The sequence below is a fragment of the Pan paniscus genome, chromosome 1 (genome assembly GCF_029289425.2).
Source record: "Pan paniscus chromosome 1, NHGRI_mPanPan1-v2.0_pri, whole genome shotgun sequence".
Taxonomy (NCBI): Eukaryota; Metazoa; Chordata; class Mammalia; order Primates; family Hominidae; genus Pan; species Pan paniscus.
The window spans coordinates 24,940,957-24,966,470 of record NC_073249.2 but is presented as its reverse complement, the minus strand read 5'-3'; the positions used below and the strand labels follow the sequence as shown (position 1 = coordinate 24,966,470).

The window sequence follows — 25,514 nt, the reverse complement described above, 5'->3', positions numbered from 1 at the left end:
TATATTGTTGGGTGTAGTTTTGATGCATTACTTTTCACTATGGTATGCCATGGAATGAATATGACCACAGTTTTACTGCTGGACATTTGCTTCATATTAATAATAGTGAGTAATGCTGCTATGAACATTCTTGGGCATGGCTTTTCATGTGTATATCCTATATTATGTAAAACCACTTCTAGGCACTTCCATACCTAGGAGTGGAATTTCTGGGTCACAGGATGAGCAATATTGAGTGGTAGATTTTGCAAACAGTTTTCCAAAGTGGTGGAACCATTTTACACACTCTTCAGTAGCACATAGGAACTTCTATTGCTCCTCACTCTTTTCAGCACTTTGTGTTATCTTTTAATCAGGACCCTCCAACCCCTGGTACCACTCTGTGGCCTGTTAGGAACCGGGCCCCACAGCAGGAGGCGAGCAGTGGGTGAGCAAGTGCAGTTTCATCTGCATTTAGAGCTGCTCCCCATTGCTTGCATTACCACCTAAGCTCCGCCTCCTTTCAGATCAGTGGTGGCATTAGATTCTTATAGGAGTGTGAACCCTATTGTGAGCTGTGCATGCAAGAGATCTAGGTTACATGCTCCTTATGAAAATCTAATGCCTGATGATCTGTCACTGTCTCCCATCACCCCCAGATGGGACCATCTAGTTGCAGGAAAAGAAGCTCAGGGCTCCCACGGATTCTACATTATGGTGAGTTGAATAATTACTTCATCATATATTACAATGTAATAACAGAAATAAAGTGCACAATAAGTGTAATGCACTTGAATCATCCTGAAACCATTCCCCTGGGTCTGTGGGAAAATTGTCTTCCATGAAACCGTCCCTGGTGCCAAAAAGTTTGGAGACCACTGTTTTAGATTTTAACCATTCAGGTGTGTGTTCAATGTATCTCGTTGTGATTTCAATTTGCATTTCCCTTGTGATTAATGATATTCAGCACCTATATATGTTTACTGGCCATTTGCATGGCCTCTTTTGTGGAATACCAGTTTGAGTTTCTTACCCTTTGTTCTACTGGGTTCTCTGTTATTTTGCTTTTGATTAACTTTTACCAGTTTTTAATATAGTCTGGTTATGAGCCTCTTAGTTATATGTATTAAAATGACACTTTCCCACTTTTGTTTGTCTTTTCACTCTTCCACTTATCAAAACAGAAGCTCTTAATTTTGGTAAATAAAAATTCTTAACTTTAATGTATTCTAGTGCATCTCTCTTTTCCTTTATGGTTTACAGATTTCCTTTCTCAGTCATGAATTTTCCTATATATAATTTTCTAAAAGTTTTATCATTTCAAACTTAGATCTACAATCCACCCAGAGCTGATTTTTGTGAATGGCATGAGAGGGAGTCAAGTTTCAGTTTTTGCCTTTGTCTATCCGTTTCACTTAGTACTTGAGAAGCTATCTTTTCCTCATTACTCTGATCTTTATGCTGGGGCCACACTTTCCCTGAGCTGCGTCTGTCCCTCATTGACATGTTGAAGGTACTAAAGCTGGGCCAATTCTGCTCAATGTGGCCTCTTCTAATGGGAACCTGGGCTTGGATACTACGCATCAGCCAAACGAGACTTTCTTAGAACTGCAGTGTGGTCTGAGGATCTTCCTACCAGTCTTCTTTCCCTCTTGTCAACGGTGTCAGACAAGTGTGGTCTGAAGGCTCCCTCTGCCTATGCATGCTCTCTCCCTCTCTATCCTGCCCAAGTATCTCCCCCAACAAGTATCTTGCATGTCTGGTTCATGTTAACATCAGCTTATTGGAGGACCTGAGCTCACATAGGGTGAGTAGACCCTAGAATAAGAGAGTCATGCTTCAGTGTCAAAGGGACAAAGGGCTGGGCTAAGTTCAGGGCAAAAGAGAATGGATATGGAGAATGGATTGAAGGACTTTCTCGAAGAAGAGTGCATGGAAACTTGTGCCTAACAATGTAGAGGGCAAGGGAGGGGGTGGAGTTGAAGACACCTCCAACATTGAGACTTGATCACCATGTCACTGAAAAGGAACTCATTTGAGGGAAATATAATGACACTATTTCTATGCTAATTAAGGGATTTTTGTGGAAATAATTTAATAACAATGTTGTTACTTTTGTATTGGGCTTCAACAGTTTACTAGATGAATTTATACATCATCTCATTTACTCTTTAACCGGCCTTTGGAATACAAGAGAAAATGGAAGCACTTAGGGAGGTCCTATTTGACTCTCCTTTCCTGGGGTCTTCCCTGCTGACCCTTCCACTCCAGACTCTTCTTCACTTCTGTTTCCAAGGGATGAAATCACTAAATCACTCAGGTTAGGCCATCTCCAGTCAAGATAAAAGGTCGGGGTGGTGTTAGCATGTGGTGGGATGATGTGTGGTGGAAGAGATCTTAGGCCATGTGAAGGCTGAAAAATGTGGGTTTAAGGGAGAAGGGTCTGGGATATACATTGATTTGGCTGGGGACAGATTATTTTATAATATTTAGGGATGGTGACTGATATAGTTTGGATATTTGTCCCCCCAAATCTCATGTTGAAATTTGATCCCCAGTATTGGAAGATGGGGAGTAATGGGAGGTGTTTGGATCAGGTGGGCAGATCCCTCATGAATGGCTTGGTGCCCTTCCCATTCTAATGAGTGAGTGCTCACTCTACTAGTTCACATGAGAGTGGTTGTTTAAAAGAGCATGACACCCCTCCCCTCGCTGTCTCTCTCTTGCCCCATCCCTCACCATATGACACACTGCTCTCCTTCCTCTTCCACTGCAACTGGAAGCTTCCTGAGGTCCCCACCAGGAGCAGATGCTGGCGCAGTTCCTAACAGGCCACAGACTGATACCAGGGGTTGGAGAGTCCTGATTAAAAGATAACACAAAGTGCTGAAAAGAGTGAGGAGCAATAGAAGTTCCTATGTGCTACTGAAGAGTGTATAAAATGATTCCAGCACTTTGGGAAACTGTTTGCAAAATCTGCTACTCAATATTGCTCATCCTGTGACCTGGAAATTCCACTCCTAGGTATGGAAGTGCCTAGAAGTGGTTTTACATAATATAGGATATACACATGAAAAGCCATGCCCAAGAATGTTCATAGCATCATTACTCACTATTATTAATACGAAGCAAATGTCCAGCAGTAAAATATGGTCATGCTTCTTGTACAGGCTGCAGAACCATAAGCCAAATAAACCTCTTCTTTTTATAAATTACCCAGTCTCAGGTATTCCTTTAAAGCAACACAAAATGAACTAAGACAGTCACCTCACAAGGGTGTGAAGTGTTGATTTTTGGGGGGTTATGGATAAGTTGTATCACTGTCAGAGAAGGGGAGAGAAGGACAATAGAAAGTAGAGCAATGTAGAGAAGGAATGATCGTTATGGGTGGGTTGGCAGAAGGACAATACTACATTGAAATATTTTAGATGGGGTGTGTGTGTGTGTGTGTGTGTGTGTGTATTCTAGCCTCAGGGAGAGTAAGAAGAGGGGATTTGGTGGTTGGAAGAGAAGAGTGAAAGAGATATTGGAATTAGAAAGATTCTGAAGAACTTTAGAGTACTTAAGATTGGCATCCATTAGCCTAGGCTCTGTCAGCTAGCCAGTATTAAGTATCTCCCGTGGCTGCTGTTCAGTACGGATGGGACAGATGTTGTGACTTAGGGAAGGGAGCTAGACTTTGAAGCTCCTTCCATTCTAGGATTGGACAAACAGGTATTTATTTAAAAGAACCAGATGGTTCAAAGGAATTTCTAATTTTATACTGTTGGGCATCAGGTTTCAAACTAAATTTGGGCTCTGCCTTCCAGCTTTCCTGTTGGCCCTGGATTGAGAATAGCCTCCTGTTTTACCAGCCATCTGGTCCCTCCAGATCTCTGCTGCTGAGTGACAACTCCAAATATCTCCCCACAGAGAGGACAGAATCTTAAACAAAATCTATAGGGTGAATATACATTTTTCTAATAGGTGAGATCCTGGAGAGGAATAGGTCCCCACTTTGAAAAGACCCATGTGATGAGAGTCACACTTATGTTTGATTTGATAAGTGGCTTCTTGAGCAGTCACATATTGAAGTGTACTCTATACTGGGTAGTCCATACCTGTGCTTCTAGATCTTTGATTTTGTAGAATTTCCTTTTCTAAATAAGCAGGCTTTTATGCTAGTAATTCATCACATAGTATCAATAACTGTTTATAAATACCTGCTTGTGTGCTAGGCACTGGTGGCACAGAGTGGTAGAAGAAGGTGTCACTACCAGTTTGAACTATATCTCTGGTTTTCTAAAATGACAAAAATGGAGAATGATTTAGCTCTAACCATGACATGAATTTTTTGAGGAATAAAATCTATTATTTTCAGCAGGACCGTCTCTGGACAGAAGAGGCTAAGGCCATCCCAGGGCTTGATTTGTCTCCAGTGCAAGACAAATCGTACTATGAAGTCTCTTTGCTTCCTATTCTCAACCCCTCCCACTGGCAATCCAGCATTTTTATCAGGTCAAAGTGAATGACAGGGGTTAAAACTTGAAGAGGATGAGAAATCACACAATGCATCCATGTGACCAGAAGGGCTGACGATACTTGGATGGAGGCGTTACCACTTGGTTTGGTGAAGTCTGGGGTTTACATGCTTTGGAGGCATGTGTGAGCCTCAGGCCCTTCCTTCTGAGCAGCAGATGGCAGAGCCACCTCAATGCACTCTGCCAGCTGCCTGGTCCATGTGCCTGGGTGGGATTGTCCTGCTCTGCCTTCCACAAGGATGGCTTTGTCTGCCAGAAAGAATAATCACAACTGAAACAAATGTGTAACGATACCTGGATAGATACAGCTCAATTGGCTCCTGACAGGCCTCTGGCTAGGAGGGCCTGAGCAGTTACAGTGGGAAGGTGGATGGTTTAGGACCAGACAGATGGTGGGCAGCTGTCATCCACTGCATCCCAGTCCCCTTCAGTCTCACATCACAAATGACCCTAAGGCTATGTGTGAGCAGATTTGAAAATAAAAAAGGTTCAGTTGATTCCATTTATCACAAGTTTTCTCAAGAACAGGCAGGCAATAAAACTGGTCCCCATTCCCCCAAATAGATTTTGCAATGCTTGAGGTCTCCTCTTAATATATAATGGAGGAGTTGCTAGGGTAGCTGATCTGAGTGTGTGTATGTCTCTGTCTAATAGGTTTTTCTTGCAAAAAGTCTTATAGTTATGGTTTAAGTTCTCATTGCCCAACTGTATACTCTGAGTCACTGTCCTGTCATAGCCATATTTCCGGCTGGCATTGTGTCTGCAACCAAGAGTGTGACTGCAAGAACACAAGGCACTGTGCAAAGATAGATGAGCTGTATGAGTCAGGAGTTCTGCTCTCCAGGTCTGAGGCTGTTCATTGCCTGGGTTTGTCCAGTGGGCCTGAAGCCATGGAGAGCATAATATTTAGAGGTGGCGAACCCGGCACCACCCTGCTTGCATTCTTTGCTCCAGGCCTTCTGACCTAGTTGTCCTTTTCCTGTACCCCATGCTTGCTCCCTGAGCCCTACGCTTGCTGTTCTCCAGATTGAGGCTTTCTCCTCTTGCTTCATACTCCCCTCCCTCAGCCCACTATGCACTATGTCAGGCCAACTGGTCTTACTCCACAGGAGAGTCTGAGGTTCGCTGTTGCTTCCTGTGGGGAGGCTTTTCTGAGCCCCCAAGCCTGGTGCTGTGTGCTCCCGTGGCAGCCCCTGGTTCTCCTGTACACCACATATTGCCAACTTGCTTCTGACTTTCCCCTACTGAGCTACATTCTCCATGAGGTAGGGAATTATGTGTTTATTTTTCCAGCACAGAGCTTGGTGCACACTGGGTGCTCAGTGGTTGAGCAGATGAATGGACCATCTCAGTGATTCTTTGCTTCCCTCACACTGAGAAGGTCTGGCCAGTTCGTTTCCCTTTCTCCTCTCCCTTGTTTCTTGCTGACTCTTCTGGAGCACCAGTGAAAACACAGTCCTTGCCTGGCCTTCTGTTTTTTTTTTTTTTATTCTCTCCCCATTGCTTTAATTAACTTAGAAATTCAGTGGACTCTTAGACAAACAATAGAATTTGATTATCTCTATAGTATACCTGGATGCCACTTCTCTGAAGTCTGTATGAATGAAGTGATAAAACCTTGTATGTTTTGTTTGTTTTCCAGCTGCCTCCTGGTTATAAAGCAAAGCCAAACTGGAGAGAAGACCAGTGCCAGAGCCTTTATTACTAAAAGGTCAGCATTACTTGCAACTCTCTTTGGTTTGGGGCTCTTTTGTGTCACAGATGTTTTCTTTCCTTTTTTTTTTTTCAGGATTAAGCATGAGTTTAATTTCTTCTTTTTTTTTTAAAATTATACTTTAAGTTCTGGGGTACATGTGCGGAACATGCAGTTTTGTTACATAGGTATACATGTGCCATGGTGGTTTGCTGCACCCATCAACCCGTCACCTACATTAGGTATTTCTCCTAATGCTATCCCTCCCCTATCCCCCATCCCCCGACAGACCCTGGTGTGTGATATTCCCCTCCCTGTGTCTATGCTCTTCTTCCTCAACTCCCACTTATGAGTGAGAACATGTGGTGTTTGGTTTTCTGTTCCTGTGATAGTTCACTGAGAATGATGGTTTCATCCATGCCCATGCAAAGGACATGAACTCATCCTTTTTTATGGCTGCATAGTATTCCATGGTGCATATGTGCCACATTTTCTCTATCTAGTCTATCATTGATGGCTATTTGGGTTGATTCCAAGTCTTTGCTATTGTGAATAGTGCCACAACAAACACACATGTGCATGTGTCTTTACAGTAGAATGATATATAATTCTTTGGGTACATACCCAGTAATGGGATGGCGGGGTCAAATGGTATTTCTAGTTCTAGATCCTTGAGGAATCGCCACACTGTCTTCCACAATGATTGAACTAATTACACTCCCACCAACAGTGTAAAAGCGTTCCTATTTCTCCACATCCTCTCCAGCATCAGTTGTTTCCTGACTTTTTAATGATCGCCATTCTAACTGGCATGAGATGGTATCTCATTGTGGTTTTGATTTGCATTTCTCTAATGACCAGTAATGATGAGCATTTTTTCATATGTTTGTTGGCTGCATAAATGTCTTCTTTTGAGAAGTGCCTGTTCATATCCTCTACCCACTTTTTGATGGGGTTGTTTGTTTTTTTCTTGTAAATTTGCTTAAGTTCTTTGTAGATTCTGGACATTAGCCCTTTGTCAGATGGATAGATTGCAAAAATTTTCTCCCATTCTGTAGGTTGACTGTTCACTCTGATGATAATTTCTTTTACTGTGCAGAAGCGCTTTAGTTTAATTAGATCCCATTTGTCAATTTTGGCTTTTTTGCCATTGCTTTCGGTATTTTAGACATGAAGTCTTTGCCCATGCCTGTGTCCTGAGATTTACAGCATTTGGACCAGAAGATACCCCAAGAGCAGGCAGTGAGCAGATCACTATCTTTACTCCTAGTCTGCCTTTTGTATTAGGTTGGTGCAAAAGCAATTGCATTTTTTTGCCATTAAAATTACTTTTGCACCAACCTAAATATAACGTGTGATGATGCAGAGCACCCAAACGAGAGAGTGTGTGATTGTGCAGGCATCCACTGTGCCTCTATTTTTATTTCTTCCAGCTTAGGGGTGTGGCTTCTCTCATCATAGTTTCACAAAAGGATTATTTTCTACTCAAAAAGATAACCACACAGGCAGAAATCAAGGTGGGGGGAAAGGATGAAACAGTTGTAGATGTTTATTTTTAGTTCAGTTGGCATAAATGACCCCACTGGGATGTTGTAAGATCGAGAACCCAGAGTAGGGGAGCCTTGTTAGTCTTTGACTCTGAACAGACCTAGAGTCTGATCCTGTGGCATTCTTCCACCTAAGAGCAATTATTGGAGTTGAAAGAAAACCACTTAGTTTTACTCAAATTTGTTTTAAAATATTTATAAAGAGGCCAGGCACGGTGGCTCACGCCTGTAATCCCAGCACTTTGGGAGGACAAGGCGGGCGGATCACGAGGTCAGGAGATCAAGACCATCCTGGCCAACATGGTAAAACCCCATCTTTACTAAAAATACAAAAATTAGCTGGGCATGGTGGCACGTGCCTGTTATCCCAGCTACTCTGGAGGCTGAGGGAGGAGAATTGCTTGAACCAGGGAGTCGGAGGTTGCAGTGAGCCGAGATCACGTCACTGCACTCCAACCTGGTGACAGAGCAAGACTCTGTCTCAAACAAACAAGCAAACAAACAAACAAAATTTATAATGAAACAAGACTTAGAAGAAGAATGGGCACCTAATAGATGCCAGCTACTGAGCTGTGTGTTTTACTTAGTCATCACCTCATTTAATTGTTTTGATTAGATATTGAGAATATTCATATAATATATATGTGATGTGTAAGGAATTACAATATTGGCCAGGCATGGTGGTTCATACCTGTAATCCCAGAGCTTCTGAAGGCCAAGGCAGGAGGATTGCTTGAGGCCAGGATTTCAAGACCAGCCTGAGCAACATAGTGAGACCTCATCTCTACAAAAAATAAATAAATTAGTCAGGTGTGGTGCACGCCTGCAGTCCCAGCTACTCAGGAGGCTGAGGTGGGAGGATTGCTTGAGCCCAGGGGCTTGGGGCTGCAGTGAACCTTGATCACGTCATTGCATTCCAGCCTGGGTGACAGAGCAAGACCCTGTCTCTAAAATATAAAAAGAATTACAAAAGAGTGAACACCTGTGTCCAGCATTACCTTTGGATGCCCTGTAGAATCTGTCTTCTTCCCTTCTCAGATGTAGCTATTCTCCTGAAGTTTATTGTTCACTTTTTTTTTTTTTTTAAGACAGAGTTTTACTCTTGTTGCCCAGGCTGAAGTACAATGGAGCGATCTTGGCTCACTGCAACCTCCGCCTCCCAGGCTCAAGCAATTCTCCTGCCTCAGCCTCCTGAGTAGCTGGGATTACAGGCATGTGCCACCACGCCTAGCTTTGTATTTTTAGTAGAGACGGGGTTTCTCCATGTTGGTCAGGCTGGTCTTGAACTCCCAACCTCAGGTGATCTGCCCGTCTCGGCCTCCCAAAGTGGTGGGATTACAGGCGTGAGCCTCTGCACTTGGCCTTGTTCACTTTTTTTCTAAAATGCTTTTTTACATTTTGCTATATTCCAAAACGACATGTTGTTTAGTTTTGAATGTTGTTGGACTTTAAACAAATGGAATCATACTGTATGAATTTTCTGCAACTTGTGTGTTTTACTCAAACATTGATCTTGAGTTTCATCCGTGTAGTTGTGTGTCACTGTAATTAATTCCTATAATAAGAATTATATGGCGCTAGAGCATATAAATACACCACAGTGTGGTTTATTCATTCAGATGTGGATGAATGTTTGCATTGTTTCCATTTTTAAAACACGATCTAGACAAGACTTTTTTGATCATTCTTGTATGAGTCCCTTTGTGCACACGTACAGGAGCTCTAGGGTATAATCCTGCATGCGGACCTGCTGGATTACAGGACACATGCATCTTCATTCTTGCTAGATTATTTCTAATTATTTTTCAAGTGGTTGTACCAGTTGACACTCTCACCAGCAGTGTGTGTTCTGGTTTTTCCATCATAGCCAACACCTGATTTTGTCAGACTTTCAAACTTTTGCCAGTCTGGTAGGTATGAAATAGTATCTTATTGTGGTTTGTTCTTTTTATCTGATTATGAATGAGGTTGAGAATATTTTCTTTCTTTCTTTTTTAGACAGAGTCTTTCTCTGTTGCCCAGGCTGGAGTGCAATGGCGCGATCTCAGCTCACTGCAACCTCAACCTCCCGGGTTCAAGCGATTCTCTTGCCTCAGCCTCCAGAGTAGCTGGGATTACAGGCACCTACCAACATGCTGGGCTAATTTTTGTAGTTTTAGTAGACATGGGGTTTCACCATGTTGGCCAGGCTGGTCTTGAACTCCCAACCTCAGGTGATCCACCTGCCTCAGCCTCACAAAGTGCTGGGATTACAGGCTTGAGCCACTGCACCCGGCCAAGCATATTTTCATATGGATATGGATACTTATGTTTCTTCTACTCTAAAGAGATAAAGTCTTGCCAATATTAATGATTTCTTAAATAATTTCAATTTCTATTTTAGATTCAAAGGGTACATGTGCAGGTTTGTTCCATGGGTATATTATGTGCTGCTGCAGTTTGGAGTAGATCGATTGATCCTGTCACCCATGTAGTGAGCATAGTACCCAATAGTTAGTTTTTCAATCCTTCCCTCCCCCTCCCACCTCTAGTAGTCTCCAGTGTCTGTTGTTGCCACCTTTGTGTCCACATGTACCCAATGTTTAGCTCCCACTTATAAGTGAGAACATGCGATATTTGGTTTTCTGTTTCTGCATTAATTTGCTTAGGATAATGGCCTCCAGCTGCATCCATGTTGCCACAAAGGACATGATTTTGTTCTTTTTTATGGCTGCACCTATATTTTTCTATTAAGATGTCTTTTTCTTATAGACTTATATGACTTCTTTATGTGTTTTGATACTACCTCTTTTGTATGTTGCAACAAATAGCTTCTCCATTTTTAATTGTTTTTTAAATTCTCTAACAGTTTCTTTTGGTGAACATATGTTCCAATTTTAGCTTAGCCAAACTTATCAAACATTTCCTTTATAGTTTATATTTTTGTATAAACTATTTATACAACAACTTTGTATGCAATCTTTCTTACTGAATGTTATAATCACATTGCCTATATTATCTTCTAAAAGTTTTATAGTTTAGCCTTTCATGTTTAAGCCTACAGTCTATGTGAAATTGATGTTTGTGTTCAGTAGGATAAATCCAATAGAAATAGGATCATATTTCTTTTTTTTTTTTTCCTGTGTGAATACTCAGTACTCTCAGCACCGTGAATTTCCACACGGTGAGCAATGGCAGCTTTGTCATAAATGTACATATACATATGGGTCTGTTTCTGGAACCTATTCTATTTCATTGTTCAGTATACCTCTGTGCCTCCACTATCTTAATTCCTAGAGCTTTTTAATAATTCTTGATACTTGATAGGGCAAGGCCTCTTGTCTTATTCTCCTTTGAGTGTGTCTTGGCTATTCTTGGTCCCTTGCACTTCTCTGTAAACTTTGGGTTAACCCATCAAATTTCCCCCAAACCCCTTGTTGTGTTTTCTTCTCATTGGGTTTTGAGGTCTCTCTTTTGAGAGTGGCCCTAATGCAAGATTGTCACTCTTTAGGAGAGGCCTGCCCTGAGGAGAGCTAGGATCAGGTATGTCAGCCAGTGAGACATGGAGGAGGTGGCACAGCAAAACATATGAAATAACAGAAGCAGTTTTTAATTAGTTAAAGATCGCAGAGAGAAGAGGGCATCATAAAACCAGCAGGGGCCAGGCGCAGTGGCTCATGCCTGTAATCCCAGCACTTTGGGAGGCTGAGGTGGACGGATCACTTGAGGTCAGGAGTTCAAGACCAGCCTGGCCAACATGATGAAACCCCGTCTCTACTAAAAATACAAAAATTAACCGGGCATGGTGCTGGGCGCCTGTAGTCCCAGCTACTTGGGAGGCTGAGGCATGAGAATCGCTTGAACCTAGGAGGCGGAGGTTGCGGTGAGGCGAGATCGCACCACTGCATTCCAGCCTTGGCGACAGAGTGAGACTCCATCTCAAAAACAAACAAACAAAGAAAAAAACCCCAAGCAGGTCCAACAGGAAGAGGGGCGCTGACTAGGACCTGCAGGGGCAACCAGAGGGTGGAAAGCAAAAGAGAGAGGGTGAGGGAGGGACCTGAGGGCCAAAGCCTTTTTTGGTGTCCAGGGCATTGCCCAAGCAGGTTTTCCACAGGGAGTTCTAACTGGTGGGTTTAAAGCAAGCAGGCATGAGTTCCATGGGGTCATGCTGTGACTGAGAGGTGGTCACTGCAGCATATCTGCACAGACAATGTAAGACATGGGGGTTAGTGGGGCAAGTCAAGTAGGTTACCTCTAGTTGTCTTATAGGGAGGTGGTCGCCAGGAGGTGGTTGTATAAGGAAGATATCCGGATTAACCACACTGCAGAACTAGGAGGAGGTGGAGAACTAGAAATTGTGTCAAAGGCAACTAAACTCTACTTCTGGTATGAGGAAGTCCAACTTATATTTAAAACGGATGCCAAGGCAACATAGAATTATAAGAATTCACAGCCCAGTGTGGTGGCTCATGTCTGTAATCCCAGCACTTTGGGAGGCTGAGGAGGGTGAATCACCTGAGGTCAGGAGTTTGAGACCAGCCTAGTCAACATGGTGAAACCCTGTCTCTACTAAAAATACAAAACTTAGCTGGGCAAGGTGGCGCACGCCTGTAGTCCCAGCTATTTGGGAGGTTGAGGGATGAGAATTGCTTGCATTTGGGAGGTGGAGGTTTCAGTGAGCTGAGATCATGCTACTGCACTTCAGCCTGGGTGACAGAGTGAAACTCCATCTTAAAAAAAAAAAAAAAAAGAATTCACTACACCCCTGATCTAATTGAAACTTTACTACAGCAATCCTGTTGGAGGATTATTGGAGATTGATCCCTTGATGAATTTTAGGATACGGTTTTTTTAAAAAAATATTTCTGCCCCAAAAAATGCTGTTGGGATTTTAATAGCGATTGTATTCAAGCTGTAGATTACTTTGGGTAGTCTTGTCATCTTAACAATGTTAAGTCTGCCAATCCATGAAAAAAGGATGTCTTTTCATTTATTTATATCTTCCAGCAATGTTTCATAGTTTTCAGTGTGCAAGTCTTTTGCTTCCTTGGTTAAATTTATTTCTAAGTTGGTTTCTTGTTGTTGTTGTTGTTGTTGAGACAGGGTCTTGCTCTGTTGCCTAGACTGGAGTGCAACACATTGAATAACCTAGATGAAATGAAAAATTCCTAGAAACACATAATCTACCAAAACTGACTAATACAGAAATGGAAAATTTTACTAGACCTATAACTATTAAGTAGATTGAATCAATAATCAAAATTGTTGACATACAATTATTCATAATACTGCCTTGTAATCCTCTTTATTTCTGTAATATCACTAGTAATGTTCCCAGCATCGTTCTGTATTTTAGTAACTTGAGTCTTTTCTCTCGAATTTTTAGTCAGTCTCATCAAAGATTTGTTAATTTTGTTGATCTTTTCAAAGAACCAACTTGTGGTTTTGTTGATTTTCTTTATTGTTTTTCTATTCTCTATTTTCATTATTTTCATTCAATCTTCCTTTTCTCTTAGTTACTACTTCTTCAGGAAGAGAGTATGTAGGAAGTGGGGGCTTAAAACACAAGGTGCAAGGTACAGCCTTTTTTTGGAGATGGATGAAAATGGGTCTGACTAGGCATAGAGGAAAAGCCGAGCTCAGCCGCTGCCTTTGCTGTGGAACTCTAAGCTGGAATTTAGGCAGTGTGCTACTCGGAGATCTTCATAAGGCTGGAAGTTATTGACACTTAGCTTATCAATAGGAGGGAGTCCAAGAAAAGTCCTTTTCTGAGGCAGAATAAGGAAAACTAGAATGAGATTAAGTGGAACTAGGTAATAGTAGTTCAGCAACTTAACCCAGAGTCAGGAATTCAGCAGGGCTTTTTGTGTGAAAATATAACACCCCATATCAGAACTCAAGCATGAGAAACTAATTCTTGGGGAGCTTTTTTCCATGTTTCCTTTGTGAAGGGAGTAGTCTCCCTACCTTTTCCCAGGGTAGGAAATGTGTGATAAAAAGGTAAAGGAGAGGTAGCTACAAGTGAGTTCTTATTAACTAGGAAGGTAATTCACTTGCACGTAGATGCTTTGTAGTTCCTTCCATCTTTTTTTGTAAATGGTATTTCCCTTTTTCATATGTTCTTTTAAAAAAAGCATTATATATTTATAGAGAAAGGGTCTCACAGTGTTGCCCAGGCTAGTCTTGAACTCCTGGGCTCAAGGATCCTCCCACCTCAGCCTCCCAAGGTGTTGGGATTACACATATGAGTCCATTTTTATATGTTCTAATTAGAAAATATATAGTTTATTTTTGACATTTTAATAGTATATTTATATATAAAATGCATGTAGACTAGACTATATGCTACTTCAGTCTCTCTACCTATCCATAGTTGGGAAAATCAGGTGGGTCCCTGTGGCCATAATAAAAGGACCCACTGCTTCACGTCAGGTACCTACTAGAAAATAAGCAACCTCCCACTTACCGGCTTTGCAAATCCAAATCTATTAAGTGGCTCCACTGTCACAGTAAGTGTTTCATTGTTGATTAGAGCAGGCATTCTTAAAGACATAACTATTTTAATATTATTAAGTTGCTTAAAGAGTCACTGAGGTACATGGTTCTGGGTGGGCGTCTGGAGAGCGCAGCAGCCATGGCCAGCCACATTGTGCTCAACAATGGCACCAAGATGCCCATCCTGGGGCTAGGCACCTGGAATTCCCCTCCGGGCCAGGTAACTGAGGCTGTGAAGGTGGCCATTAACGTTGGGTACTGCCACATCGACTGTGCCCACGTGTACCAGAATGAGAATGAGGTGGGGGTGGCCATTCAGGAGAAGCTCAGGGAGCAGGTGGTGAAGTGTGAGGAGCTCTTCATCACCAGCAAGCTGTGGTGAGCGTACCATGAGAAGGGCCTGGTGAAAGGAGCCTGCCAGAAGATGCTCATTGACCTGAAGCTGGACTACCTGGACCTCTACCTTATTCGCTGGCCAACCAGCTTCAAGCCTGGGAAGGAATTTTTCCCATTGGATGATCCGGGTAATGGTAATGTGGTTCCCAGTAACACCAACATTCTGGACACATGAGCGGGCATGGAAGAGCTGGTGGATGAAGGGCTGGTGAAAGCTATTGGCATCTCCAACTTCAACCATCTCCAGGTTGAGAGGATCTTAAACAAACCTGACTTAAAGTATAAGTAGGCGGTTAATCAGATTGAGTGCCACCTGTACCTCACTCAGGAGAAGTTAATCCAGTATTGCCAGTCCAAAGGCATCATGGTGACTGCCTACAGCCCCTTCAGCTCCCCCGACAGGCCCTGGGCCAAGCCTGAGGACCCTTCCCTCCTGGAAGATCCCAGGATCAAGGCAATCACAGCCAAACACGATAAAACTACAGCTCAGGTTCTGATCTGGTTCCCCATGCAGAGGAACTTGGTGGTGATCCCCAAGTCTGTGACACCAGAACGCATTGCTGAGAACTTTAAGGTCTTCAACTTTGAACTGAACTGCCAGGATATGACCACCTTATTCAGTTACAACAGAAACTGGAGGGTCTGTGCCTTGGTGAGCTGTGCCTCCCACAAGGATTACCCCTTCCATGAAGAGTTTTGAAGCTGTGGATGCCTGCTTGTCCCTAAGTGACCTATACCGTGTTTTCTGTCTCATTTTTTTTTTCCTTGCAAAGGTAGTATGGCCTGTGTCACTCAGCAGTGGGACAGCAACCTGTAAAGTGGCCAGTGAGGGTGTGTCTAGCTTGATGTTGGATCTGAAGAGCCCTGTCAATAGAGTAGCTTTGCTTTGGCCTTCTTTTTGCCCAGCTGGGGAAAGTACAACCTGAATACTCTTTTCTGACCAAAGAGAAGCAAAATCTACCAGGTCAAAATAGTGCCACTAACAGTTGAGTTTTGACTGCTTGGAAATGTCATCCTTTCAGCAAGACTTCTCTTTACCTCAAATAAAAAGTGCTTTTTGTGGAAAAAAAAAAACTCACTGAAGAAAAATTACGAAGATCTATAAATGTGTAGCAAAGTAGAATAGACTTTGTACTAATTTCAAATCATGTCTCTATCACTTACCAACTGGGCAAATTTGAGTAGTGTATATATCTTCACTGTTTTTCTCAGGTCATGTTTGGGTGCAACAATTAGATACTTACTCAAGCTAGTACATATAAAAGGGAACTTTATTTAAAAGATATGGATCTTACAGCATCCAAAGAGCAGATGAACAACTGCATCCATTCTTGGTAACATTTATGGGAAACTGAGACTTAGGTAAGTTAAGTCTCTTAACTACTAAACCTTATGGGAGAGGAAATCCATACATGTACTGAGCACTGCTTAGGAATGAATCAATTATGTGTTTTGTACTTACATGAATCTACTATTTTTCTAATGTATGTAAATGCTACTCTGAGTAGAGAAGTTCAAATATATTTTAAAGTGTGGCTTTTATCATGTTCTTTCTCAGCCAAGAGACAGTCAATATACATGGGAGTATCCATAAACTTTTTACTTTAAAAATAGTTCCTTTTAAAAAAAGTTATATGTGTACATAGTTTAAAGAGTCAAATAGTAAAAGTGAAGAGCTTGATGGGAGTCCCCCTTCCATTCCCAACTTTGCCTTCTATTTCCTGCCCTTCAGAAGTACTTATAATTTTTTGGAATTTACCTACATATCTCTAAATAACATGCTTGTCTTGCTCTTTCTTGACTTTTTTGGTAGTAGGAATAATCTACTTATTTCCCACTAAGGAAGAGAGGGATTCAGTTTTCTTTATACATTTCACTTTCACATGTGGTTAGTTAACATTCAGTGTTTGCATTCTTATGACCTATGTAAATGCTATTCACAACTGAACCATGTAGTATACTATGATTATTATTTCTTTCCTGTAAAGCCTTTTGTTTTTTCTGAAGGTAATATTTGCCTTTTCTAGAGCCCACATAGTGAAAGCAAGAGTAAGTAAGCAAGCAAACAAACAAACCCACAAAACTCAAAAACAAATCTAGAGACATCACACATTACCTGACTTCAAACTATACTACGAAACTATTGTTACTGAAACAACATGGTACTGGTATAAAAATGGGCGTGTAGACCAATGGAACAGAAAAGAGAACCCAGAAATAAAGCCAAATACGGCCAACTGATCTTCAGCAAAGCAAACAAAAACATAAAGTGGGACAAAGGACACCCTATTCAACAAATGGTGCTGGGATAATTGGCAAGCCAAATGTAGAAGAATGAAGCTGGATCCTCATCTCTTACCTTATATAAAAATCAACTTAAGATGGATAAAGACTTAAATCTAATACCTGAAGTCACAAAAATTCTATATGACAATATTGGAAAAACTCTTCTAGACATTGGCTTAGGCAAGGACTTCATGAACCCAAAAGCAAATGCAATGAAAACAAAGATAGATGGGACCTAATTAAACTAGAAAGCTACTGCACAGCAAAAGAAATAATCAACAGAGTAAACAGACAACTCAGAGAGTGGGAGAAAATATTCACAAACTGTGCATCTGAGAAAGGACTAATATCCAGAATCTACAAGGAACTCAAACAAATCAGCAAGAAAAAAACCAAATAATCCCATCAAAAAGTGGGCAAAGAACATGAATAGACAATTCTCAAAAAATATATGTATACTAATGCCCAACATGAAAAAATGCTCAACAACTGTAATTATCAGGGAAATGCAAATCAAAATCACAATGTGACACCACCTTACTGCTGCATTTGAATGGCCATGATTTAAAAATAAAAAAAAATAACAGATATTGGCATGGATGTGGTGAAAGGAGAACACTTTTATACTGCTGGTGGGAATGTAAACTGGTACAACCACTATGGAAAACAGTGTAGAGATTTTTTAAAGAACTAAAAGTATTGTAGAACTATTGTTTGATCCAGTAATCCCACTACTGGGTATCTACCCAGAGGAAAATAAGTCATTATACGAAAAAGACACTTGCACGTGCAGGTTTATAGCAGCATAATTCACAATTGTAAAAATATGGAACCAGCGTAATGCCCATCAACCAACAAATGGATAAAGAAAATGTGGTGTATACATATACCATGAAATACTATTTAGCCATAAAAAGGAACAAAATAATGGCATTCAAAACAATCTGGATGGAGTTGGAGACCATTATTCTAAGTGAAGTAACTCAGGAATGGAAAACCAAACATCCTATGTTCTCACTTATAAGCAGGAGCTTGCAGGGAAGGGTGGGAGGGAGGTGAAGGATAAAAAACTGCATATTGGGTACAGTGTACACTGCTCGGATGAAGGGTAGACCAAAATCTCAGAAATCACTACTAAAGAACTTTTCCATGCACCCAGACACCACCTCTTCCCCCAAAACTATTGAAATAAAAATTTAAAAAATAAAAACAACAACAATGACGACAACAAAAAGCTATTCCAACTGGTAAAATAAAGTTAAACATTCGCCTTTTCTGTTTGGTAGTTAGCTTTCTTTGTACTTACTACTAATTTATTTCCCTAACTTGCTCCCAAGATATAAATCTGCCTTCAGTACTTAAACACATTAGGTATTTCCAACAATTTCATCTTCTTGATGATTCCAGAACCTTCTGACTTGCTCCAGGCTGGGCTACTTATGCTCTATGCCTACTGCACAGCTGCCATCTTAAGGGTTTCCTTCACCATTATCCTAGAAATTCCGTTTGCCTTCCTTGTTTTTGATTCCCTGTGTTCCGTATCCATTGTCTTTCTCTTTCTTAGTGAGTCTCTCATTTTGGTGACTGGTACTATTATTTGTGTAGGTACTAGTACCTAGTATCTCCCTGATAAAGGTTGCATGAGAAGTGTTTTGAGACCTTACATACCTAAAAATGTCTTTATTCTGCCTACACACTCAATTACAGTTTGACTCTACAAAATTTTGGATTAGAAAACACTTTCTCTGCCTCATTATCTTCTAATTTCCAGTGTTGCTGCTAATTCAATGTCTTTCTGATTCTTTATACTTTTGTTGAAACTCCCTTCTCCCTCTTTCTCCTCTTTCTGAAAGCTTGTAGGATTTTCTCTTTGGTTGTCTAAAGTTTCACAGAGTATTTTTGTGTTTTCATCTGTTGTGCTGAGAGTTCAGAGGGCCCTTTCAATCTGGAAACTCATGTTTTCCATCCAGGGATATCTCAATTATTTCTTTGTTGATGTCTTCTTTTTCATGTAGAGAGTAGAGAACAACTCTATTGAAATTTTTTGTTCAGATGTTGGACCTCCTGAACTGATCATGTTTTTTTTTTCTTTCTGTTTTCTCTCTCTGCCTTTGGCTCTATTTCTGAGTGATTTCTTCCATTTTAACTTCTTGCCCTTGAGATACTCATCTTGTCATCTTTTTTAATTTCTAAGAACGCCATTTTTGAGGTTCCTTTTTGTCTTTTCATAAGCTCTGTTTCCTCCAAGTTGCTGTTTTCTGTTTATTTATTTTGGCCTCTGTCTTTCATTGTAAAGGTTTTCCTCAAATGCCCCAATGAGTCTCAGCCCATTGTATTTGAGTGGTGTCTCCATAGAGTCCATTGGAAACTCTGAGCGTGTTGGGTGTGACTTGTCACATGTGGATTTTACTAGGCTGGTCTGGCTGAAGAACTTCTTTGACAAATCTCTTTATGTCAGTATCTCTAGGTCATTTGTATTGGGATCTGATTCTCCAAAGAAGGCTCCTCCAGTGTTCCATCTAGAGGGTAAAAGTCTGGCTGACAATGTCTAGGGACTGAGTGTACTATGGTTTAGATATTTGACCCCTGCAAACCTCATGCTGAAATTTGATCACCAGTGCTGGAGGTGGAGTCTAATGGGAGATGTTTGGGTCATGAGGGTGGATTCCTCAGGAAGGGATTGGTGTCGTCCTCATGGTAATGAGTGAGTTCTTGCTCTGTTAGTTCCTGAGAGAGCTGGTTGTTAAAAAGAGCCTGGAACGTTTCCCCCCTCTCTCTTCCTTCCTCTCTGGCCACATGAACTTTGCACAGACCGGCTCCCGTTTGCCATTTGCCATGATTGGAGTCAGCCTGAGGCTCTCACCAGACGCCCATTGTTCCAGTCAGCAGAATTGTGTGTTAAATAAGCCTTTTCTTTTCTTTATACCCAGCCTTAGGTATTCCTTTCTAGCAACACAAACGGACAAAGACAGAGTGAACATAAGCCTGGGGTGGATGTTGGTGGGGAGTGTCTCGAAATCAGTCTGTAAATCTTCAACAGATTCCTTGCTCATGTTTTTAATATGTTATCCCTACCCTCAGCTGTGCCTAGAATCCTGACATTTTACCCCAATAAGAGAGTAAACATCTAGTCTTCAGCCAAGTGCTGAGGGAATGACGGAATGCGGAGTATCTATCTATATCTTAAATAGACTTTGAGTCAGACCCCTTATATTTGGCCCCCACTTTCATCCCTACTCCCAAAGGTACCTGGGCTGGTTTAGGATTCAGCCTTCTAAGTCAGTGATCAGCCACTCATCCATCTGCTTTCCAGTTTCCGTTACCATTGTAAACCAAAAAGTATCTGACACAGGCCTCCACCAATATAGAGGTTTATTTTGCTAAGGTTGAAGACATGCCTGGGAAAAGAGACATAAACCACAGTAGGATCTGTAGCGTGTACTTTTTCTGAAGAGGATTTCGAGGGCTTCAATATTTAAAGCAGAAAAGTGGGCAAAAGGGGAAAGGGCAAAGCAAAAAAAGGAGGTCGCATTCTTCTGAATCCACATGTTACACATGAAAAGGAGGGGTAGGCCAGTAATCCCAGCACTTTTGGGAGCCCAAGGTGGATGGATCATGAGGTCAGGAGATCGAGACCATCCTGGCTAACATGGTGAAACGCTGTCTCTACTAAAAATACAAAAATTAGCCAGGCATGGTGGCGCATGCCTATAATCCCAGCTACTTGGGAGACTGAGGCAGGAGAATTGCTTGAACCAGGGAGTCAGAGGTTGCAGTGGCCACAGCCTGATGACAGAGCGAGACTCTCTCTCAAAAAAAAAAAAAAAAAAAAAAGAAAAGGAGGGGTACAGGGAACAGTTAATTATGTATTCACCTTGTGCTTAATGAATCTGCACTTTACATAAGATAAACATAGAGTAGAGAAAGCAGTCAAATATGCATTCATCTTGGGGTAGATGAGGACAATTCTAGTCTCCTCTTTTCCCATACCATGAGGATAGGCTGTTAATTTACATTGTCAGGGTGAGGGAGGCCCCTGGTGGAGACATATGGCCTCTATCTGTGGCTATCAGTTTAGGAACAAAAGAAAATGCAACTGTTTTGTTTGTTTGTTTTTTTGTGACTTGGCTTCCAAGCTTAATTTTTCCCTTTGACATAGTGAATTTGGGGTCCTGAAATTTTATTTTCCTTTCACACCATGTTGCTTTTGTCTTTGTCCTTTTCACTTTGTTCTGGGGATTTAGGCTTTACCCAAGTCTTTTTGCAGTTTTGATGGTTTTTTTGGAGAGATTGGAGGCTGAGTGTGTTTAGTCTTCCATCTTTAACCAGAACCCTAACATTTCTTGAAGTAAAAAAGGCATCATTACAAGGAAAAGACCGGAAATCATTGCTTAGTGATTCCTAATCAGTTCTCTTACTTTCTTCTACCCTTTTGAAAACCTTTTCCTTTCCTGTTTCTTTTTCACAGGTTTCTACTATGTCTTGATTAATCTGATTGTGCGTATTGACTAATTGAGTGGTACAAATAATAATCAGACACATGACAAATTTCTCCTTGCTCTTGAGAATACAATAAGAAGAGCCCAAAGCGTGTTAGATACCTCCTCACTGGCTCCCTTTAAGAGAAGTAAATTGTGCTTCTTTTGAAAACAGTGCTATTGCATATAGTTGGCATCATGAGAGAAAAAAAGAATTGTCATTCTTATGAGCCCATTATTTTGTTATTGATTGGTTGGCTTTTTAAAGGTGACAGGAATCATTTTTCTTTTCTCGGAAGATGATTTAAGGTCAAATTTAGCTCATCTCCTTTGCCAAGGATCTTTGGGGATAACATTTAAGTCACTTATAAACCTAGACTTTGAGAGACAGACTCTTCATACCTAAATTACAGGGGGATAAGGAGGACTGCGGGAAGCCTGGAGAGCAGGTAGCTGCAGCTGCACATCCTGGATGCCTTTTCACATCTCTGGAATCAGACTGAGTGTGCGCGAGGTTGTAACATTAAACATTTATCTGTACAGGTGATGGGGGTGGACATGCACAAAATAGGGAAAGAATCATGATAACAAAAATTGGACAGAGGGGGTGTGGGGAGGGCTGTGGAAGCTGGTTCCTCTTCCTGACAACCTTTGCATTTTCTTTCATAATATTTACATACAATTCAGCTGTTTGGCTTTGACATGCTGAGGGCCTGGGGTTCCCTTCATCCTTTCTTTGTGCCTCCTCCAGCTGTTCCTGGGTTTATTTATTTCTTTTAACTGCTATTTATAGTCCATAGGTAGCCACAGATGGCCAGTTCTTAAAGTGTGTTGGTGTGTGAACAGAATTTTAGAGGTAAACATTTTCTTATTATGTGCAGAGACAGATGTGGCTGGGCTTTTCTTTTGTAGGGTTTGTCCGTGACAAGTATGTTACATAAAGATAGAAAAGAACAGAGCACGGTTTTTTTTTTCCTCCCTAATGTAGCTACCAGTTAATTTTTAATCTAAAATAATGGTGATGGATTTTGAAGTGCCTGGGGCGGTAGCCTGTGTGCAATACACCTGGATCAGTCACCGCAGAACTTCCTTCTTACGTGTACATGTAATGAAATGGAAGACACTTTATTCACCCAAATTCTTCTTGGAGAGAAGGAGTATGAGTTTGGAAGAAATATTTTGAGAAGCCTGTTGAAATCAGGGTGGGGGACTCCAAGTGGCCTATTCAGGAATCAGAAGGTGTTCCAAATGCCTTCTAAAGAGGCTGAGACCTGCCATATGGAGGACTTTGTTTTTCTGAATACTAAGATGGTCAGGTCTATAAGTTCGGAGGTTTGGAGCTGCCATGTATCTAAATTGCTCTTAATAATAGAGGGGAAAAAGAATTTGCCTTTGTTGATTCACTTATCTATTCATTATTTCAGACATCTTTGTTGAGTCCTTTCTCTCCATGGTACTCGGCCACATTGCCTGAGTGGATGTGTTGCTGGGGCACACAGCATGTGCTGGGAGTTTACAGAAGCTTCAGAATATACATGGACCATCTTCCTGGGGCATTAGTGGACTCCATAAGTGGATTATGGAGATGCAACATTCATCTCCGTTTGTAAAAACATTACATTTTAAAGAAGTTATTCTGGGTCCACTTGAGTCTGTGCTCTTAGATATTTCCTCCTCTTTCATAGTATGTACTTACTGTCCCCAGGCACATGCAAAGTGCTGTAAGATTTCACAGGATGGAGAGAACATCTGTGGCAGTGGACAGAGTCGTGAGTGACCACAGAAGGCTTTCTGGAGGCAGGACTTGAGGTGAGTTTCAAAGGACTGGGGGTGTGTATTAGGGAGCAATTGGTGAATGTGTGTTTGGGAGGGGGCCATGCCGGGTGAGGGAATGTCATGAATCCCAGCTCAATGGTGGAAATGTCAACCAGAGTGGACCAGTTTGGCCACACTATGTGAGAGTGAGGGATAAAATCTGAGTTGCATATGGGGATCAGCAGGTAAGAGACACCCATCAACTCTCCCGTTCATTATTAGAAATTTCTGATGATTTTGGACATCATCAAATAGATAGTTTAGGGAAGATAACAAGAGGATGGTAAGCTATGGTGGAGGGTGAGTTTAGACACCAAGTTGTTTGGTTTAGTGATTCCTAATCAGAGATGCACTTCAGACTTACCTGCAGAACATTTTAAACTAACAATGCTGGGGCTCCTACCATTGGAGACTCCGATTCAGTAGGTCTGTTGTAGAGCCTATGGAGTCTGTATGTGGAAGAGTTCTTCAGCAAATTTTGTTATATTCCCTGGCTAAAAATCCGTGAAATAGAAGGTGATTGTAATGGCCTACTTTTAATGTAATGGAACTTGGATTTCAGGTGGTGGCAATGGAAATGGATAAGAAGGGTTGAATTTGAAACACTTTGTAATACAAGAATAAGCAAGACATGAATTGATATTAGACCAGTCGCTGCTCCAATGTATGTGATGTTCTGGACCATACCCCATTTCCTGTCGTATTTTCCACATTAGCATAGCTAAGTTCTGCAACTCACTCACCACTGCATTAGCCTCACTTATAGCCCTTTCTTTGGAAATAATTTCACTGACAGCATAGTTCTTTGAGAACTTTGCGGACAACTTTTAAAAAGGATATTTTTGCACATCATTATTGCTGACACTATTATTATTCATGTTTTAAAAGCTATTTTATTATAAATCTCAGCTTGAGTTTTGTTCAATTCTGCTCTTTAAAAGAAAGTTACAATACACAGAACAAAGGCATTAGAAAAAAGAAATTTTCAAGTTTCTATTGCATAGAGAAGAATACAGTCCCCATAAACATTCCAGGTCTAATTTGTCCTTGAACATCCTTAGAATAATGGGAGACTTAAAGACAATATTATGCCTGGCAGTATTTAGGATAGCAAGGCACTTCTTGATTTTGGACAAACAGGATTTAAGTTTTGTTTGGGGGCTAGAAAAATAAATAACCAGTTCTATCACAAACCCTTTATGCCAGAGTAGACAATATTTCATTAAAAGACAGAGAAAAAGTGCTGATGTAAATCCTTCCTTTTTGGGAAGCTGTTTCTTTTTGTCATGGAACAAAGACTGGTAAAAATATTCACATTTGCAGTCATCAGGATGGCAAAACTTGAATTTGATGCAGAAATGCATTTATCATTTGATATATTTTTTCTGGCTGCATGATTCAGCATTTTGATTTGCATTGACCATTTTGGAAAAATGAAGCATTTCTTGGTTGTGAAATAATTTGTTTCTTTGGAATATTCCAGTTTGTGGCCTAGTTGACTATGTAGTGTTTTCCCCAGACTTAGTGTAAGATAAGAAAATGAGAATCTCAGCAATGCCTAATGGGTTGGCCCAGCATTAAGTCTATGAGGATAGGACCAAGGGACATCTTTAAGAATGGGAACGACACAGCTACATCTGCTGACATCAGCTTCTAAAGAACCCCTCAAACGTGCTGATTTACTCAATAATCTGTTAGAGACCAATAAAGCATGAATTCATGTGAAAAACTCTTGAAGAGCATTCAGTTTTCAGCCTGCATCACCTCTCTCCATTTCCCTCCCATTGAAACCCCAGCTCTGTAGCACATCACTCAAGTCCTTCAGGGTTTGCTGCAACTTACTTTTCCTTACCATTCCTGAGATGTCATTCTTGTTCATGCCTCCACACCTTTGCACTTGCCGTTTGTTCATACTGCCTTCCTTGCCTGTTTCCCTAGATCAAATCCTACTCGCTTATTTTTCTAGGCCTGTCTTAACGTCTCAACGTCTCCTCTACCGCAAAGCCTTCCAGACTCCGCAATCACTCAACATACGTAATGAGCATCTGCCATATGCCAGGCACTGTGCTGATGTTGTGACTAAAGATGCATAGGACATAGTCTCTTCAAGGGACCACATGTGTGCTTCCAGAGCCATATCCTACACGTGCCCAGTAATATACTGGTGATATTAAACCAAAGCACAGTTCTTTTATTCTTTTTTTAATTTTTATTTTTGAGACAGGGCCCTGCTCCATTGCCCAGGCTGGATTGCAGTGATGCAATCATGGGTCACTGCAGTCTTGAACTCTTGGGCTCAAGCGGTCCTCCTGCCTCAACCTCC

General features: G+C 41.2%; 1 protein-coding gene and 1 pseudogene across 2 annotated transcripts in view; both read left to right on the top strand.

The window, feature by feature from the left end:
- CNIH3 (cornichon family AMPA receptor auxiliary protein 3) overlaps positions 1 to 25,514 on the top strand; it is a 343,860-nt gene that overhangs the window by 126,320 nt on the left and 192,026 nt on the right. For both annotated transcript variants that reach the window (XM_055107644.2, XM_055107643.2), the window contains 2 exons: positions 6,142 to 6,210; positions 23,082 to 23,185. The gene's annotated coding sequence lies outside the window, so the exon portion shown is untranslated. The remainder of the gene's footprint in view (positions 1 to 6,141; positions 6,211 to 23,081; positions 23,186 to 25,514) is intronic.
- Positions 14,356 to 15,312, top strand: LOC100992971 (aldo-keto reductase family 1 member B1-like; annotated as a pseudogene).